We start from the raw sequence: 20,527 nt of genomic DNA, 5'->3' as shown, positions 1-20,527 counted from the left end.
GTCAGTATTCTAGTCTAATTAACTGCAATCTGTCAATGTAAATTTTTAAATTTTGATGACATACTGTAGTCATGGAAGATATTACCATTGGGGGAAGCAGTGAAATGGGAACTCTCTGTATGATTTTTGCAACTTCTTGAGACTATAATTACTTTCAGATAAAAAGTTAAAAACCAATAAAGATACTGGCGTGCTACACTCCATGGGGTCGCAGAGTCAGACACTACTGAGTGACTGAACAACAACAAGCTTCCCCGTCCTTCACCACAGCCTGGAATTTGCTTCAATGCATGTCCATTGAATCAGTGATGTTATCTCACCATCTCATCCTCTGCCTGCCCCTTCTCCTCCTGCCCTCAATCTTTCCCAGCATCAGGGTCTTTTCCAATGAGCTGGCCCTTCGCATCAGGTGGCCAGAATATTGGAGCTTCAGCTTGAGCATCAGTCCTTCCAATGAATAATCAGGGTTGATTTCATTAGGATTAACTGGTTTCATCTCTTGCAGTCCAGGGGACTCTCAAGAGTCTTCTCCAGCACCACAATTCGAAAGCGTTGATTCTTCCACACTTAGCCTTCTTTATGATCTAACTCTCACATCATACAATGGCTAGTGAAAGAACAGTAGCTTTGACTATATGGACCTTTGTCAGCAAAGTAATGTCTTTGCCTTTTGATACACTGTCTAGGTTTGTCATAACTTTCCTTCCAAGCAGCAAGTGTCTTTTAATTTCATGGCTGCAGTCACCATCTGCAGTGATTTTGGAGCCCATGAAAATAAAATCTGTCACTGATTCTACTTTTTCCCCTTCTATTTACCCTTAAGTGATGAGACTGGATGCTATGACCTTAGTTTTTAGAATATTGAGTTTTAAGCCAGCTTTTTCACTCTCTCTTTCACTCTCATCATGACGTTCTTTAGTTACTCTTCACTTTCTGCCATTAGGGTGGTATCATCTGCATATCTGAGGTTGTTGATATTTCTCCCAACAATCTTGATTCTAGCTTGTGAGTCATCCAGCCCAGCATTTCACATGATGTACCCTGCATATAAGTTAAATAAACAGGGTGACAATATGCAGCCTTGTACTCCTTTCCCAATTTTGAACCAGTCAGTTGTTCCATGTAAGGTTCTAACTGTTGCTTGTTGACCTACATACAGGTTTCTCAGGAGACAGGTAAGGTGGTCTGGTATTCCTAGCTCTTTAAGAGTTTTCTACAGTTTGTTGTGATCCACACAGCCAAAGGCTTTCATGTAGTCAATGAAGCAGAAGTAGATGTTTTTATAGAATTCCTTTTCTCTATGATCCCAAAAATGTTGGCAGTTTGATCTTTAGTTCCTCTCTGCCTTTTCTGAACCCAGCTTGTTCGTCTGGAAGTTCTCAGTTCACATACTGCTGAAGCCTAGCTTGAAGGATTTTGAGCATAGCCTTACTAGCATGCAAAGTGAGTGTAATTGTCCAGTAGTTTGAACACTCTTTGGCACTATCCTTCTTTGGGATTGGAATGAAAACTTACCTTTTCCAGTCATGTCAGTTCAGTTCAGTCCCTTAGTCGTGTCTGATTCTTTGCCACCCCATGAATTGCAGCACACCAGGCCTCCCTGTCCATCACCAACTCCCGGAGTAGTCAAACTCACGTCCATCAAGTCGGTGATGACATCCAGCCATCTCATCCTCTGTCATTCCCTTCTCCTCCTGCCCCCAATCCCTCCCAGCATCAGAGTCTTTTCCAATGAGTCAACTCTTCGCATGAGGTGGCCAAAGCATTGGAGTTTTAGCTTTAGCATCATTCCTTCCAAAGTACACCCAGGACTGATCTCCTTTAGGATGGATTGGTTGGATCTCCTTGCAGTCCAAGGGACTCTCAAGAGTCTTCTCCAACACCACAGTTCAAAAGCATTAATTCTTCAGCACTCAGCTCTCTTCACAGTCCAACTCTCACATCCATACATGACCACTGGAAAAACTATAGCCTTGACTAGACGGACCTTTGTTGGCAAAGTAATATCTCTGCTTTTGAATATGCTATCTAGGTTGGTCATAACTTTCCTTCCAAGGAGTAAGCATCTTTTAATTTCATGGCTGCAATCACTATCTGCAGTGATTTTAGAGCCCAGAAAAATAAAGTCAGCCACTGTTTCCACTGTTTCCCCATCTATCTGCCATGAAGTGATGGGACCAGATGCCATGATCTTCGTTTTCTAAATGTTGAGCTTTAAGCCAACTTTTTCACTCTCCTCTTTCACTTTCATCAAGAGGCTCTTTAGTTCTTCACTTTCTGCCATAAGGGTGAATATCTGAGGTTACTGATATTTTTCTTGGCAATCTTGATTCTGGCTTGTGCTTCTTCCAGCCCAGCTTCCAGTCATGTGGCCGCTGCTAAATTTTCCAAACTTGCTGACATTTTGAGTTCAGCACTTTAACAGCATCATCTTTTAGAATTTTAAGTAGCTCAGCTGGAATCCCATCACCTCCACTAGCTTTGTTTGTAGTGATGCTTCCTAAGGCCCATTTGCCTTCACATTCCAGGATGTCTGGCCCTAGGCTAGTGAGCACACCATCATGGTTATCTGAGTCATAAAGACCTTATTTTGTGTAGCTCTTTGTGTATTCTTACCACCTCTTAATCTCTTCTGCCTCTGTTTTTGGTTTAATTGCTAAGTCATGTCCGACTCTTGTGACCCCATGGACTGTAGCCCACCAGGCTCCTCTGTCCATGAGATTTCCCAGGTAAGAATACTGGAGGGGATCTTCCTGATCCAGGAATCAAACCTGGGTTTCCTGCATTGCAGGCAGATTCTTCACCTGTTATTCTTGATCTCTGTTAGGTCCTTACCATTTCTGTCCTTTATCATGTCCATCCTTGCATGAAGTTTTCCTTTGATATCTCTAGTTTTCTTGGAGAGATGTCTAGATTGACCCAGAGTTCTTTGCAAATATGAATAACTCTGTGACCCAATTTTGACCAATGAGATATAAGCAGAATTGCACAGGTCAAATTACACAATATCTTCTCTAAAATAGAGTAATAAACAGGGTTGAACTCATTGGTTGGTACACAAGGATGATTGATGAAATATACAGCACTTCTCTGTTTTGTCTTTATTACACTTTCAGTATTTAGCTGGCATTAATGTAAGGCCACAGCCACCCACCTATTATGCCACTCTGCTTTTGGCTAAGACAGTAAGAAAACTGTTACAGCTCACCAGAATTGTGAACATAAGCACAGACCAACAAATGAAGGTCTAGAAGGAATTCATTTCAGTTCAGTTCAGTTGCTCAGTCATGTCCAACTCTTTGTGACCCCATGAACTGCAGCACGCCAGGCCTCCCTGTCCATCACCAACTCACGGAGTTCACCCAAACCCATGTCCATTGAGTCGGTGATGCCATCCAACCATCTCATCCTCTGTCGTCCCCTTCTCCTCCTGCCCTCAATCTTTCCCAGCATCAGGGTCTTTTCCAGTGAGTCAGCTCTTAGTATCAGGTGGCCAAAGTATTGGAGTTGCAGCTTCAAAATCAGCCCTACCAAAGAATGAACACCCAGGACTGATCTCTTTTAGGATGGATTGGTTGGACCTCCTTGCAGTCCAAGGGATTCTTAAGAGTCTTCTCCAACACCGCAGTTCAAAAGCATCAATTCTTCAGTGCTCAGCTTTCTTTATAGTCCAACTCTCACATCTATACATTACCACTGGAAAAACCATAGTCTTGACTAGACGGACCTTTGTTGGCAAAGTAGTGTCTTTGCTTTTTACTATGCTGTCTAGGTTGGTCATAACTTTCTTTCCAAGGAGTAAGCGTCTTTTAATTTCATGGCTGCAATCACCATCTACAGTGAATTTGGAGCCCAGAAAAATAAAGTCTGACACTGTTTCCACTGTTTCCCCATCTATTTGCCATGAAATGATGGGACCAGATGCCATGATCTTAGTCTTCTGAATGTTGAGCTTTAAGCCAACTTTTTCACTCTCCTCTTTCACTTTCATCAAGAGGTTTGTTACTTCTTCTTCACTTTGTGCCATAAGGGTGGTGTCATCTGCATATCTGAGGTTATTGATATTTCTCCCATTAATCTTGATTCCAGCTTGTGCTTCCTTCAGCCCAGCATTTCTCATGATGTATTCTGCATATAAGTTAAATAAGCAGGGTGACAATATACAGCCTTGACATACTCCTTTTCCTATTTGGAACCAATCTGTTGTTCCATGTCCAGTTCTGACTGTTGCTTCCTGACCTGCATATAGGTTTCTCAAGAGGCAGGTCAGAGGGTCTGGTATTCCCATCTCTTGAAGAATTTTCCACAGTTTATTGTGATCCACACAGTAAAAGGCTTTGGCATAGTCAATAAAGCAAAAATAGATGTTTTTCTGGAACTCTCTTGCTTTTTCGATGATCCAGCGGATGTTGGCAATTTGATCTCCGGTCCCTCTGCCTTTTCTAAAACAAGCTTGAACATCTGGAAGTTCACAGTTCATATATTGCTGAAGCCTGGTAAAGCAAATGAGGTCAGAAAAATGGGTTCAGCAGGAAATGCTTTATCTGTCTCTCCTTGGTGGCTCAGATGCTAAAAAATGCAGCTGCAATGCAGGAGACCCAGGTTTCATCCCCATGTCAGAAAGATCCCCTGGATGAGGGAATGACAACCCACTCCAGTATTCTTGCCTGGGAAATCCCAAGGACAGAGGAGCCTGGCAGGCTGTAGACCATGGGGTCGCAAGAGTCAGAGACTACTTGGGGACTAAACCACGACCATGCATCTATCTATCTATTCTTTCTATTTCCCTTTGGATTGGCCTTTAATTTAAAATGTATTTACCAAAGGCAGACTTTTGGTTTTTTAGCTGAATTGCTATTATTTTATTACTGGAAAATTTTAAGCGTAATGTAAAACCAGAGAGAAATACATAGAAACCCCCATGAATTGATACCGACCAGTATTCTTGGCCTCCTTAATAAATAGAAATTCACTAGAGGCCAGACAAATTCAGGCAAGGCTTTAGTAGGGCCCCTGCTGCTGCAGGGGGCAGTGAGAACAAAGGTCAGTTTCCCTTGCTCGTGCACTCTCTTGGTGAGGGGATGGTGAGCTCATTCCTTACCTGGAGTGAGGGTTGGGTTGTGTCCAGGGATCATGCCAGTGGGGGGCTTAGGTGGTCTAACCACCCCTTAGGTGGTATTGTGTGCAGGGGACATGAACAGTACCCTGCTTTTGCTCTAGACTTTTCAAAAGTGGCAGTTGAGTTTTTTGCTCTTTTTGTATTTTTTGTCCAGAATTTGTCCCCTCTGCCTGTGCACACAGTTATACTTAGTCTCATTCAGTTTCTTTGTATTTTGTTGCTGGAGGAGAGGTGTGTCCAGGTGTAAGCACTGCAGCCAAAGTTCCCAGGTCCCAGCCTCCCTCAGATCCAGCACCTAAGTATAATAGTCATCATCTCGTGACCATTCTGGGTTCATCTGTGCCCTCTCTTGCTCTGCCCCACTGGATTATCATAAAGAGAATTCAGATATCATAGCATTTGGTGGAATAACCTTGAGAAATCATATGCAATTAATCTTTATCTAATAAAGAGTAACATGTTTGGACTGTTGGAGCATTCTCATTATGAGTTACGTAGCATCAGAAAATTAGAGTATAATAATTAACTGGTGGGTGGCATATCAGCTTGTTAAAATACAAAGTGTGGGCTGAGATTGTGGTCTGTAGCCAAGAGTTCTGCCAACATGTTTCCCACATGGCTTCAGGGCACTTCTTTGTGGAACACAGTGGTATGAGAGAGATTTGTAATGGTGGTGCTTTATAAACTTTAAGAACAAATCAATGCAAAATATCAATTCTCTTTACTGCAATATATATTTAAAGACCACCAAGAATGCAATGGGCTTCCCTGCTGGCTCAGTGGTAAAGAATCTGCCTGCAGCGCAGGAGCCACTGGAGATGTGGGTTCAAACCCTTGGTTGGGAAAATCCCCCGGAGGAGGGGATGGCAACCCACTCCAGTATTCTTGTCTGGAAAACCCCACAGACAGAGGAGCCTGACAGGCTACAGTCCATAGGGTCGCAAAGAGTCAGACGTGACTAAGCGACTTAGCATGCAAGAATGCAATATGCTATAGTATTTAGGAAAATAGGTGAGTTCAGGAAGAGCCCTACCTTTCCAGTTTAGTGAGGATTAGGCACATTAATTGTAGGGCCTCCCAAACTGCTCAGTGGTAAAGATTTTGCCTGTAATGCATGAGACAAGGGTTCGATCCCTGGGTCAGGAACATCCCCTGGTGGAGGAAATGGCAACCCACTCCAATAATCTTTCCTAAAAAAAATCCCATGCTCTGAGGAGCCTGGTGGGCTGCAGTGCAAAGGGTCACAAAGAGTCAGACATAACTGAGCTATTGAGTGCACACACACAGATAGTTAATTATAACCCAAGGCCACTTGAAGACTTTTAGTATAGAATTCTAAACCAAGGGCTCTATCATCACAGAGGGAATGTGAGTAATGTTGTATCTGGGGAGATGAGACCAAGAGAGTGTCATAGAGGAAGCAGTTTTTAAATTTAGCTTTTTAAGAAAAAAATTAGCATTTTGACAGGTGGACTAGGAGGTAGGTGGGTGAAAGACACCCCCCCCAAAAAAAAGTAAGAAAAGAAATGTTTAAAACAAGTTTTAAAAGATGTGAAAATATATACATACCTTAGCCAGAAATGAGTGGCATTTGGGATCCCAATTCTGGAACTTTCTTTCCAGCATTGCATAAGTCCACTCAGTATTCTAGAAACTTGTCTTTAAGTAGATGTCATTTGCTGACAAAACATTTTCTGCATACTGATGAAATTTAATGGGCAAATAATATAGCATTTATATTAGTTAAAAATATTCCTATAAAACTGCAGCCAGCAAACTAGAGCCTTCAGGTCAGATCTGGCCCAGAGCCTGTTTTTATTAATAAATTTTTATTGGCACACAGCCATGCCCATTCATGTTTCAGTGTCTGTGTTGTGATGGGGGGACAGTGGCAGAGTTGGGTAAATGCAGGAGCCCATCTGGCCTGCAAAGCATAACAGATTGACTTGGGATCAGGACTAGGGTGAGGTGAAGAAGGGGCCTGAGGTGTAAAGTTTAACAAGGTACTCATTCCAGGGGCACGTGCATTACCCTGAATAAGAGACAGCTTCCTTAAATGTGTGCCTTAGAAGCCTCGCTGGCCTCACCCTAGTCCTGGTGGTGTATTTACTCTCTACAGCAAAATTTTTCCCATCCTTGTTATAAAATAAAAGGCTTTGCAGTACACTATGTTCTTAAGTTATTTAGCAGTTTTCCTGGGATGAAATGAAGTCTGCATTCTCCAGGGACAAGAAGAGTGGGAGGTGATGGATTTCACATTCATTAATTTATGGTAATACATCCCTGGAGGGAACCAGAATAGGGCACCCTGAAATATGTCACTTTGGAATTACGAATATTTTGAGCTAAAGGCAATTGAGACCCAGCAGACATAGGGAAAGCTCTTCACCTCCCCCTACTTGCCTAGAAATAAAGTATAAATGTCCCTTTTTATAGATTAAGTAAATTTATTGATTACAAATGGAAATTTCTATTGTAGAAATGTCTCTGTATCAGAAAGTGAGAGGACTCTTATCACCAGAGCGCTCTAATTGGCATAAGAAGATGATCCTTATTGATCATACTTTTCTTCCCCTGGTCTTCCCAAAACTGGCCTCCCCTGGCCAGCAGCCCAAAGCCCCTTTTCATTTGTTTAGCCTAACATGGTATGTAAGCCTCAGTTACCTGGCTGCCTTCTGGAGCCACATTTTTCTTTGTGAAGTCTGGTACATACACAAAATTAAAATTGTGTTTTCTCTTATTAGTCTTTTTTGCCAGTTTAATTTACAGGCCGCAGTTCCTGAACATAGAAATGTGGAAGGAAAAAGATTTTTCTTCTCCTGCATTACTGCATGGAATCCACTCCACCATTTATGTAGAGCATCCTGGGGCCAGGACTGTTTACTAGAGCATGGATGATTCAGTCAAACAAGACTCATTGGTTGGTCTTTTTCTTTTCTTGTTTCTTTTCTATCTAGTATAATATAATTTCTTTTCTAGATAGTTTTCCAAGTTGTTTGTATGATTATAAATTTCAGGTTATATGGGCAGATTCCTTTGTATTTTATGTTTTGAATTAACACATGCATTGAACTTAATAAAATTATTTCTCATAACATGAAAATAATAAAAATTTTAAAAACAAGTGTATAGAACCAGACAATAGGACATGGGTCAGAATAACGAAACCTCAAATGGAATGTGCATCGCTCTCGCCCCTTCATTCTTGCTGCTTTTTCATCTATCCCTGTGGACTACCTGGTAAAGTGCTCTGGATATGCCCCAGTGCTTGGGGCTTCAAATGGAGCGTTTTCCCATATGAGTTCTATTGTCACTTTGGTGAGGGTGTTCCTTTCACAGAAAACTGCATTGGAATAAGGTTACCTGTGAATTTTCGATCCATCTTCTTGTACCTATTACCATATTAAAGAAAAAGTTTTCAAGTTCTGTAGTTTGAGGGTATCACATCATTAGTGCTGCAAACAGTGAACAGAGCCAGGGACTCTGATATAATGAGAATGTGTTTGAGACTTTTACATTTCTTCTTTAAAAAAATAGATAGTTCCTCAGTTAAGAAATTTAAATTGTTGACATACTTTGAAACTTCCTGAATAGATATAAAATATTATGTAATAAAAAAATTCCTTGAGAAAACATTAGATTCTAACAAAATAAGGCAAGTAGTAAAAAATGCAAGGGGGCATTGGGAATTTCTGAAGCATTCCAGAGTGAAAATAGTATTTTTTAACAGTTGCATAAATAAATAAACATCAAGTAGAGATAAATAGAATCATTGTCTTAATGCTCCAGGTAGTGTGAGATCATACATTTTTAATGGAATTGCACCCTGCTTATTTAACTTATATGCAGAGTACATCATGAGAAACACTGGGCTGGAAGAAGCACAAGCTGGAATCAAGATTGCTGGGAGAAATATCAGTAACCTCAGATATGCAGATGACACCACCCTTATGGCAGAAAGTGAAGAGGAACTAAAAAGCCTCTTGATGAGGGTGAGAGAGGAGACTGAAAAAGTTGGCTTAAAGCTCAACATTCAGAAAACTAAGATCATGGCATCTGGTCCCATCACTTCATGGGAAATAGATGGAGAAACAGTGGAAACAGTGTCAGACTTTATTTTTGGGGCTCCAATATCACTGCAGATGGTGACTGCAGCCATGAAATTAAAAGACGCTTACTCCTTGGAAGAAAAGTTATGACCAACCTAGATAGCATATTCAAAAGCAGAAATATTACTTTGCCAACAAAGGTCCGTTTAGTCAAGGCTATGGTTTTTCCACTGGCCATGTATGGATGTGAGAGTTGGACTGTGAAGAAAGCTGAGTGCTGAAGAATTGATGCTTTTAAACTGTGATGTTGGAGAAGACTCTTGAGAGTCCCTTGGACTGCAAGGAGGTCCAACCAATCCATCCTAAAGGAGATCAGTCTTGGGTGTTCATTGGAAGGACTGATGCTAAAGCTGAAACTCCAATACTTTGGCCACCTCATGCGAAGAGTTGACTCATTGGAAAAGACCCTGATGCTGGGAGGGATTGGGGGCAGGAGGAGAAGGGGACGACAGAGGATGAGATGGCTGGATGGCATCACAGACTCGATGGACATGAGTTTGAGTGAACTCCGAGAGTTGGTGATAAGACAGGGAGGCCTGGAGTGCTGCGATTCATGGGGTCGCAAAGAGTTGAACATGACTGAGCGACTGAATTGAACTAGAAGTTATTAGTATTCCCTATGCAAGAGTGGAAAACTAAATATATAACCTTTACCCAAGGTCAAAATAGAAAGCTCAAAAAATGCTGTAGTGTGATCCTCTTGGAGATGAAAGAAGGCAAGGCACAGAGAAAACAAGAGATGTTTGAAAATAATAAAATATAGGGACTTCTTTTGTGGTCCAAGTTCCCTGGTAGTTCAGACAGTAAAGCGTCTGCCTACAATGTGGGAGACCCGGGTTCGATCCCTGGGTTAGGAAGATCCTCTGGAGAAGGAAATGGCAACCCACTTGCCTGAGAAATCCCATGGATTGGGGAGTCTGGTAGGCTACAGTCCATGGGGTCACAAAGAGTCGGACACAACTGAGTGACTTCACTTTCTTGTGGTCCAGTGGTTAAGACTCCATGCTTCTAGTGCAAGGGACATGGGTTCAATCCCTGGTCAGGGAACTAGATGCCACAGGGCATGGCCAAAAAGTAAAAAACAAACAAAAAGACCCCAATAATAATAAAATATATAGTATGTGTCTGTTGTCATCATTCACAGCATATTTTTTGCAGCTCAGAAATCCTGCTCACCATGTTGTCCAGAAATCCCAGCTAGGGGGCAGGGGTCAATACTGCTTATAGATCCCACGTGCTTTAGGAAGAAAACCACCCTTCTCATACTCCCCCAAACACCCCTCTGCCAGTATAAACAATAGGTGCTTCTGTGATGGTTAGTCTTTCCTCAAAACGAGCTGGCATAAGTTTCAGTAGCAGACAGAATATCAGAATATAAGTCACTATTCCATTCCCTAGGGTGGTTCCGATGTTCCTGTCTCCTGACAGAGACCCAAGTGTCCCAAAGCTGGGTTGATTATTCCACAGAGTTCACATTTTAAAGTTCACCTCTGTTGCTTCTTTGGAGTAGTCCTTCTGCCACACGCCCATCTGGGGCGAAGGGTCTCAATAAGAATGCCATGGGGAGATAGCATTTTCTTTTATTCTGCGTCTCCTATTCACCATCTGTTATTAATTACTTCATCCATTTGCTAACCATTTTAAAAGTGGTAAAGTGAGCAGGCAGCCTCAAGTCTGGCTTGGGGAGGATCTTGAGTTTAAAAGTGGAGTGGGAAAGTCTTGGGATCAGCACCAAGAGACCAGTTTCCTCTTTTCATTCTGTGAATGGAAAATGTTGTCTGCCACATCAGCAAACAAAGGATGCTGCATCCCGCAAGCCGTTAGCCACTGTAGCCACCCTGATGATGGACTGCCCACTGCCGAGCCCCCAGCCACTGCGACCACTACGGCGGGTGCACCCTGAGGGGACTTGAGATGTAAAGGAACAGGGTACTGGCCCCAGATAGCTGAGGTGCACATCAATGATTTCAGGGAACCCAGACTTTTGCATCTTCCCATACTAAGGGAAGCCCTAAATTCATTAACTTGAAATGTCTACTACTACTACTACTACTAAGTCACTTCAGTCGTGTCCGACTCTGTGTGACCCCATAGACGGCAGCCCACCAGGCTTCCCCGTCCCTGGGATTCTCCAGGCAAGAACACTGGAGTGGGTTGCCATTTCTTTCTCCAATGCATGAAAGTGAAAAGTGAAAGGGAAGTTGCTCAGTCGTGTCCGACTCTTTGGGACTCCATGGACTGCAGCCCACCAGGCTCCTCCGTCCATGGGATTTTCCAGGAAAGAGTACTGGAGTGGGGTGCCATTGTTCTGGTTTTCTTTAATTAACAGCAATCTTTTGATGTTCAGACTATCCGGTCTCATTTTCAAAAATCCCTATGTATCCTGGCTTCTCCCTTACCCATATGGAGCAGTCCTTCAGAGCCATCTGAGAGGCTCCCTCCTGGGCCTAAGGCCTCAGAAAGTCCATCAGAACCTGAGCTCCAGGTTCTAAAATGGAGTTTTTCCAAGTTTCCTCAGAGTGGAGTGGGGGCCTGTGTCAAGTGCCCACGAGACTGGATAATTTTCTATTTTAAAAATTGAAAAAGTTGCACATAGCCTGCAGTCTTATGCATACTTTAACTTTTTTGATATCATCTTTTTTTCTGCTTCACCCTCCCTATGTAAGTTGTCCCTTTCCATGTTTTGACATCATTTTTTAAAAAAGATTTACTTGCACTTCTAGCTATCTTTTATTATATCAGTTCAGTTCAGTTCGGTTGCTCAGTTGTGTCCCACTCTTTGCAACCTCATGAACTGCAGCACGCCAGGCCTCCCTGTCCATCACCAACTCCCAGAGTTTACCCAAACTCATGTCCGTTGAGTCAGTGATGCCATCTAACCATCTCATCCTCTCTTGTCCCCTTCTCCTCCTGCCCTCCATCTTTCCCAACATCAGGGTATTTTCAAACAAGTCAGCTCTTCACATCAGGTGGCCAAAATATTGGAGTTTCAGCTTCAACATCAATCCTTCCAGTGAACACCCAGGACTTCCTTTAGGATGATTTCCTTTAGGATGGACTGGTTGGATCTCCTTGTAGTCCAAGGGACTCTCAAGAGTGTTCTCCAACACCACAGTTCACCTCAGACTAATTAAGGTAGCAACTTGGATCAGAATTTATTTCTCTTTTAAGTTTATCAAAATGCACCCTTTATTTTATTTGCCACACTGCCTGGTATATGGCACTTACCCAACCAGGGATCTAACCTGTCTCTCCTGCAGTGGAAGCTTGGATTTCAATGAGGCCTTCATTTTGATTCTGTTAGTGTCCCATGGATAGTAAAAGGGATTTAAAATGTCCCTCTCAGGCATACATATCAAACATGACTTTAATTTTCTGTTAACCCTAAGGATTTTATTTAAAATTTTTAGTATGGAAGCTGAGAAGAATTAAGAATAGAGACACTCTGGGCAGCCAAAGAGTGGTGGCAAGGTGTCTGAGTTCATAGCTCTCCTGGGGGTTAAGCCAGGTCTAGGGGAACCGGAGGAAGTAGCTCACTATTTGATAAAAGCACACACCTCCTGTGTCCCCAGGCTGGGATCTGGCTGGGGAAGTCACTTTCTCGTGTCCAACTGAGTTGTAGGGTCTACTTGGAGGGGAGGCAGTGATACAGCTAAGAGGGATATTGAGGGATGTGGGCCAGTTCTTTCCAATTCCTTGTTGAAATACTGCAGTTTCTCTAAAACCTAGATGTGATCAGTGGATGAAAATCAATGCCATATGGGGATCGGCACATTCTACCCTTTAAAACTCTTTCGAAGACACAATCGTCTTTTCCTCTGATGCTAAAAACTTGGTCTCTGTGCACTGGTGCTGAATTCCAGTCTTGGAGACCGAGTTTGGGTGAAGTAGAAAAGAACAGCTTTATTGCTTTGCCAGGCCCAGAGCAACACAGCAGACTCATGCCTCAAAACTGTGTGTCCCAACCCAGGAGGACTGAGTGAGTTTTTTAGCAGTGGTTCAAGGGTGGAGTTGCTGATAAGATTAGGGCTTGCATTCCTTTAATCTGGCCTCACTGATGAGCTTCGAGGTTATCGCACTGTGACTTCTCTCTGGAACACCTGCCAGTCCTTGGGGTTTTTATTCTACAGAATAGCTTAAAGATGTTGTTTTGTGCACCCCTTGAGGGGAAGCCAGGACCCTGCCCCAAGGCCGCACTGTTGCTTCTGGGCTGCTCCCCGGTTGTCTTTGCATCCCCTCCCTTCCCCGATGGGCAGCTCTTTGAAAGGCTCCCAGGCCCAGGAGCCCCACAGGGTCCTGGTGGGTTTCACTCTCACAACCGCCCAGTGGCAGCAGGTAGTATCTCCTGAGTTCTCAGTCACTGGACACCCCTAATGTGTTCGATCTCTGTTGGAGAAGAGGAAACTAAAACTCAGAAAACAAAAGAAAATAATTTCGTGAGTCAGAATGCTCATTGACAAGCTTCTGTCTGGGTGGCCACTTTGTGAGATATACTTGCTTTGGTCATTGATAGTGCTGACATGATTTTTTTCCTCGAACTACCCCCAGACACAGGGTTTTACTTGAGAAAAATGGAAAAAAAAAAAAAAAAGTTCAGGGTTATAGAAATGTTTCCATTTTACAGATTTTCTGGAAAGTTCTTTCATTAGAGAGTCAGTCTTGTTCTGCTACATTTTATCTGCTTTTATAAGAGAACACTTTCACTGTGTCTAATAACTTGGACATCAAAGGATTATACATGTACACAAAATTAGAATCACACTAGATAGTCAGATACTTACCAAGATGATGTTGTAAGGATTTCCCACAATTTCTAAGTCAATTTTTTAACCTTAACCTGAACGATTTATTTTTTTTTTCTCAAAAAATATATGGTATTTATCTCTGAACAAAACTGACTAAAAAAAGACTTTGGGGGAATAGAAGCATACTCACAGACTTAGAGAACAAACATATGGTGGGGGGTAGGGATAGATTGGGGGATTTGGGATTGACATGGATACACTGCCATGTATAAAGTAGGTAACTAACAAGGGCCTACTTGTATAGCACGGGGAAGTCTACACAATATTCTGTAAAAACCTATATGGGAAAAGACTCTGAAAAACAATGGATATTTGTATATGTACTGAATCACTTTGCTGTACACCTGAAACTAACACAACGTTGCTGATCAACTATGTCCCAGATATAAAAAATTTTTAAGTCTTTAGGGGAAGGCACTGTCTCTTACTGGGTTTCCCGGGTGGCTCAGTGGGTAAAGATCTGCCTGCAATGCAGGTGACGCGGGAGATGCAGGTTCAATCCCTGGGTCAGGAAGATCTCCTGGAGGAGGGCATGGGAACCCATTCCAGTGTTCTTGACTGGAGAATCTCATGGACAGAGGAGCCTGGCGCGCTACGGTCTATTGGGTGGCAAAGAGTCAGACACACCTGGAACGACTGAGCACATGCCCTGTCTCTTAATATTTTCTGCTTTGATATTTATCACTCAGCAACCTTTTGCTCAGTTAATGAATTAGAAAAGAGGCTGGAAGACAAGAATTTCAGAAATGGGACACAGGATACACGTGTTTTGAAGGATGAGATGGTGAGAGGTACAGAATGCAGTGGGTCACATCTGGCGGGTGTTCTGCAGCATCAGGAAACATCCTCAAGCCATAATCCCTCAGTGTCACTTACAAAAATCATCTGAGTCTTCCTCTGGGCTCCAAAGATAGTCTGAAATCTGTTTGGTGTAGACCCTGTGATTCCAGCATGGTAACTATCAACCACGTGTCGTTATTTAAACATAAATTTAAAGGGAACAAAGTGGAAACTTCAGTTCCGTGGTACATTTAGCCACCTTCCCAAGGCTCGGGAGCCAGGGGCAGTGACAAGTGGCCACATGGGCAGCGCAGATACAAAATGTCTCCCTCATCACAGCACCGGCCTCGGTGGCGGGAGAGGACAAACTCATGAGGAGGTGAGTATGTGCTAAAACAGGAGCAAGACAGTGGATGAAAACAACCTCCTAATGCTTCAGATCTGACCTCGGCCAAAGCCTGAGATTTTATGAGACGTGACCTTCTCTGCTCTTCCAGGATGCTGAGGACTGAGCATAATATGCCCAGACTTTCCCACATGAGTCATTTCCTTTCCTATCACTACCTGAGCTCAATTGGAAGTCCCCTTGCACGGTGGCCCTGCTGTTACTACCTTTCATCTACCGAGTCCCTTTTTGGTATTTCTTTATAAGGTGTCAACTCAGTCCACCTCTTCTCAAATTACATTCTATAGATGATTCCAATTAAATTTAATTAAGTTTATTAACCAGGTATATTTCCCATATTCTGTAGGAGGCATGTCTTTCCACTAAACTCTGAGCTTCATTTGGGTTAACATTTAGTGTATTATTGTATCACAGCATTTTCATTTTAAGGCTGAAATCTTTTAATTATGTGTTTAAAGTAAATGGAAAATAGGTCATAGGATCCACACGTCTTACTGTGTTTTGTTATTCCAGCACATTATTAATTTTCATACGTGACAACCATGAATATTACACTTAAATTGAATTGCACTTTTACTTCCCTTTTTATAGTCAATATTAGTGATTAAAAGACCCTCAAATCCACTTGTCCTGGCATCCAAAAGTAGGACATTTTAGTTCACATAATAATTGCATGCATAAGAGATGAAATCATCTGTTAGTTTTAAATGCCTTTAAGTTGAAAATAATTTCCATATGGTTGAATCAGGCACGATCTCCACACTCATAAAGATCCATATGACTGAAATGATACATCCATGCCTTAAGAGAAAAATAAGAAATAGGAAAGTTTTACCACCAACAACATGTAAATTAGCAAGGATGGATCATTTTTCCAGAGCATCTAACATCAAATTGCCAATAACAAAGGCATTAGTGATGCAGATTTGGCCTTCAGAGGTAAAAATAAAAATATCTATAAATTACCAGTACTTACTCCGTGCTAGATTACTGTATTAAAAGTGCTTTGCCTATATTGCCAGATTAGGGCTTGGCCAACTTTCTCTGTATAGAGCCGGGTAGTAAGCATTGTAGACAGTGAAGTGCATACAGCCTGGGTCACATCGACTCTGCTCTGCCACTGTGTGGCAGGGAACCACAGTGTCTTCATGAAACTTTGTTTACAAAAACAGGCCATGGATCCAGTGTGGCCCCTTAAGCTCCAGTTCACCAATGTTCAGTCCAAGTGGATACTCCTAAATAGCTGGCCTATCTGTCAAAGACTTATCTCCAAACCCCTGAAGGTAGCTGCTCATGGGATGTGGAGAAATTGGAAGATCCCTCCCTGCACCCTCTGGACAGGTAGGACACAGCCCCACAAGCAGCTGCACATCTTTGGGAGTCTAGTGTTACCCCTTCTCCCCGCTCTCCTTGGAGCACAGAGCACAGCCAGAAGACTGTGGTCCAACACCTTGTGGTGGGGTCCTTAGGCCTCTGCTACTGCTTGGGTTTAGGACGCGGGTTTGCCTACGCAGAAAACCATCATTAGAGAAGTCACTTGCAAAAACTCTTTGCCTAAAGCATTAGCAGTTGCCAGGACTCAGGGAAGAGACAAAGTCTCCTGGGGAGACCCCCAAGCTTCTCTCCTCAGCCACCCTTCATCATGTGGTCTCTGTGGCCATGGTTCTGCAGTGGCTTTCTCCCTGTCCTCCTGTCCCCTCCTCCTCTGCAGGCTGTCTGGTGTTACCCGTGGAACCTCCTACTATTCTGAATAAGCTCTTCTGCACCCACCCTCTCCATAGCATCTCTTTTCTACCTCTTCTGCCTTTAATAGGCTTCCTGTTTCCATAAGGGTCCTTCCCAGCCTGTGTGAGGGTCTAGAGTCATGCTGGTTCTCAGAGTGGCCACGCAGGGTCTGTTGCAGCTAGAGCCTTCACCAGCCACCTCCCTCACCCTTCTGGGCCATGAGAGGAGGAAGGTGGAGCCAATGCCGTCTCACCCACTCCCTGTCTTTAACCGCCTTCTGTAGTGATGATCCATCAGTAGGACCAGCTGGAATGAATCTTCTGAGCTCCTCAAATGTAAATACACCTGTTCAGATGTATTTCCCATTTGCTTGTCCTGCAAATATCTCAAGCTTAAGGTGCTCAAAGATGAATACATGATCTTCCTTACAAACTAATTCTTCCTTGGATCAGCTGACAAACTACTGTCTATCCTTTCACAAAAAAACAGAAACCTGGGGCATTCGTGACCGTGGAGTCAACTTTACACAAAGCTGGCCCTATGAGATCTAGCTTTCTGACATTGCCCATACTATTTACCAATAGTTGCTAACTGCACCCTAAAATCGCCTTTCTCTTTTCATTCCATAATCAGATATTTTAAATTTCACGGTCACTTGGAATTAAGACCACATTTCCCAGACTCATTTGCAGCTCAAGGAGACCACAAAGGAGTCACTTAACCTGAGTGAGTGAACTCAGGTAAAGGAAGTAAGCAGAAGTCTTATATATAACTTCCAGGGAATTATCTTAAAGGAGGAATGCATAGCCTTCCTTTCTCTGTCTTTTCCTGATGCTGGACTGAAGACGAAATGCCTTGTCTTGAGTACTCATCCTGGGTCTTGAAGTGCAGTCCCTTTTTGAGCATGGAGGAGTCCTCGTCAGCGATAAGTTTGAGAATTTGTCTCAGCAGCTTCCAGTGTGGGACTGGGTACAAAGAGGTTTCATTCACATGAAAAAAAGGGAAGAAATAGAGAAAGAGAGGCAGAGAGATGGGAAGGAAAGGAAGGAGGGGAGGGAAGGGAAGGGAGAGTGGACGGGAAGGCAGAGAAGGAACTATATACTTACCTAGTGCTTCCAGAACACACACACACTTCCGTCTTGTTTCAGATCGGTTCAGTTCAGTCGCTCAGTCGTGTCCGACTCTTTGCGCCCCTATGAATTGCAGCACACCAGGCCTCCCTGTCCATCACCAACTCTGTCTTGTTTAGGCCGCTCTTATTTTGTGTGGTTTCCTCTCACTTTAACAAATCTCTATCTACAAAAAAAAGTCCTTCTAAAAGCCAAATCTAGTCCTTTTATTCTTCTCATTACAGCCTTCCAGGTGCTCTTATTTGTCTCTGGGTAAAGTCCCAACTCCTTAGTGAAGCATACAAGGCTGGTTCGTTCTGAGCAAGTCAGCTCTAGTGCTCCTGGCGTCCTTCACTAGGAATGCGGCTGCTGACAATTATGGTGGCAGTGGCTCCTCTTGTTGGGAATTTCCTGTCAAATCTCCTAATAAAGGATGCAGGTTAATCCCTGTCTCAGGGCATCATCCCGTGCGTTTTCAGTGGTGTCCGGTTCTTTTGCGACTGCATGGACTGTAGCTCATCAGGCTCCTCTGTCCATGGGATTTCCCAGGCACGAATACTGGATTGGATTGCCATTTCCTTCTCCAGAGGATCCTCCCAACCCAGGAACTGAGCCCACATTAAACTTGTGATATTGTCCAGGTCCAAGAGCTCTCTATGCATCAACTGCTTTGAACTTCAAAGCAAATCTGTGAGATAGTAATATTATTTTTATAAAAAGGGAAACTGAGGCACAGAGGGATTCAATTGAATATCACAATGTCACTACCAATATGTAATAGCACCAGGGTTTAACTCTGGGCAATATGATGCCAGAGCCAGCTTAACTGCTATGTGACATGTCACCTACCAGTGTGGTGGAAGGGTCATTCTAACAGCTCCAGAGATTTTCCAGGGCTCCACTCCTTCTTCCCGTATCTGTGCTATTTCCCAAGATGACTTCAGTAGAAATGGGGGAGAGGAGCTGCTTCATGATCCACTCATTATCATTAGAATTATTAGTTCATTTCTGGCTTACTCAGATACTTCATATAGTTCTAGGAAATAACCAGCACTAATTATAAAATATTCTTACAATTAATGCCTACTACAAAATGCAAATTCATCTGTAGTGTGGCAACAGACCATGTATTAGGGATTTCCTCAGTGCGTAGCAAAGTGTAACACGTGCATTTCAGCCAGGTGAAAAGTGGGAATTTGCTCCGTTTAAAAGCTCAGAGAACCAGAAATGCTTTATTCAAATCTTGGGGTTCTATAACCACTGTGTTATTTTTATGCCTACACATACATAAGCAAAGAAGATCAGGGGCAAAGGTAAGAGAATTAAAATTGTAGGACATTTTCTAAATTCCTTCCTCGGTAATTCTTTGGAAATGCACAAGGCCTGTTATTTTCTATATCCACTGTTATGCCAAGTCACAAAATGTTGTTAGACCAGTTCTTGGTGTCAAAAGTTGAAATTCTATCCAATTAATTGGCTACGGTTTGGTTTTACTGGAATAACTTTACTTAGTTTTCTGTGCAGAAACACTTAGAATACACTGGCAGGGGATACTTTGCTGTCAAGAGATTTCATTGATGTATTGGGTTTGTCCAAAGTTTGTACACTTGTTAATAATTGGAAAACAGTTGATTATTTATACTCATCCTTTTTTTTTTCCCCCAGAAAGGATGTAAAAGAGCTTATTAAGATACATATGAAATAACAAATAGAGAAAAATGAGTCAGAAAAGTACAGTAGAGGTAGAGATGAGTCAGGACACAAAAATCACACAATGAAGTCATGCATATTTGCTAGAGGAGTGTCACGAACTTCATTTTAAGTTTCTTCAAGCCAACAAAAGGAAGGAAACTTTTATAGGTGGGTGATTCACAGCATTTGTAATGTCAAAACCATCTAATAATTGCTCAAGAGATGAACAATTCTGACTCGGAGGTCAGAACTTTCTCCCATGAGTCTTTATAGAGTTGTGAAATGTCATAAACATTATCTCATCAGTAAACACAAGACATACTTGTTCAGAGGAGTTTCGTACAACACGGCACAATATGGGGTCCTGGTAAAACACAGCAGGACCCTGGAGACCCTCCTTGTACAAATCCTTTCCCTGTCTCCCATTTATGGGTTCTAGGAAACAGGCTTCATTCAGCCTCCTTGACCTTCCCTGAGATCAAAGGGCAGATTCAAACAGTTGCTAATCAGCGAACGGTTGCAGAGACCAGGGAGGTGGCCAGAAACAATAGTGCAGCTGCCCTGGGGCAGGGTCCCGATTTCCCCTCAAGGAATATATAGAACAATGTATCTCTGAGTTCTTCTGCAGGAACTGTGCCCCCACCCAGCTGGAGGGTGGTAACTGCAGTTGTGCTTGCTTAGCCACTAAGTCATATCTGACTCTTTTGGGACCCCATGGACTGTAGCCCCCCCAGACTCCTCTGTCCTTGGAATTCTCCAGGCCAGAATACTGGAGTGAGTTG

This window comes from Bos javanicus, chromosome 22 (assembly GCF_032452875.1).
Source record: "Bos javanicus breed banteng chromosome 22, ARS-OSU_banteng_1.0, whole genome shotgun sequence".
NCBI lineage: Eukaryota > Metazoa > Chordata > Mammalia > Artiodactyla > Bovidae > Bos > Bos javanicus.
The sequence above is the reverse complement of the archived record's forward strand: the minus strand, read 5'-3'. Positions refer to the sequence as shown.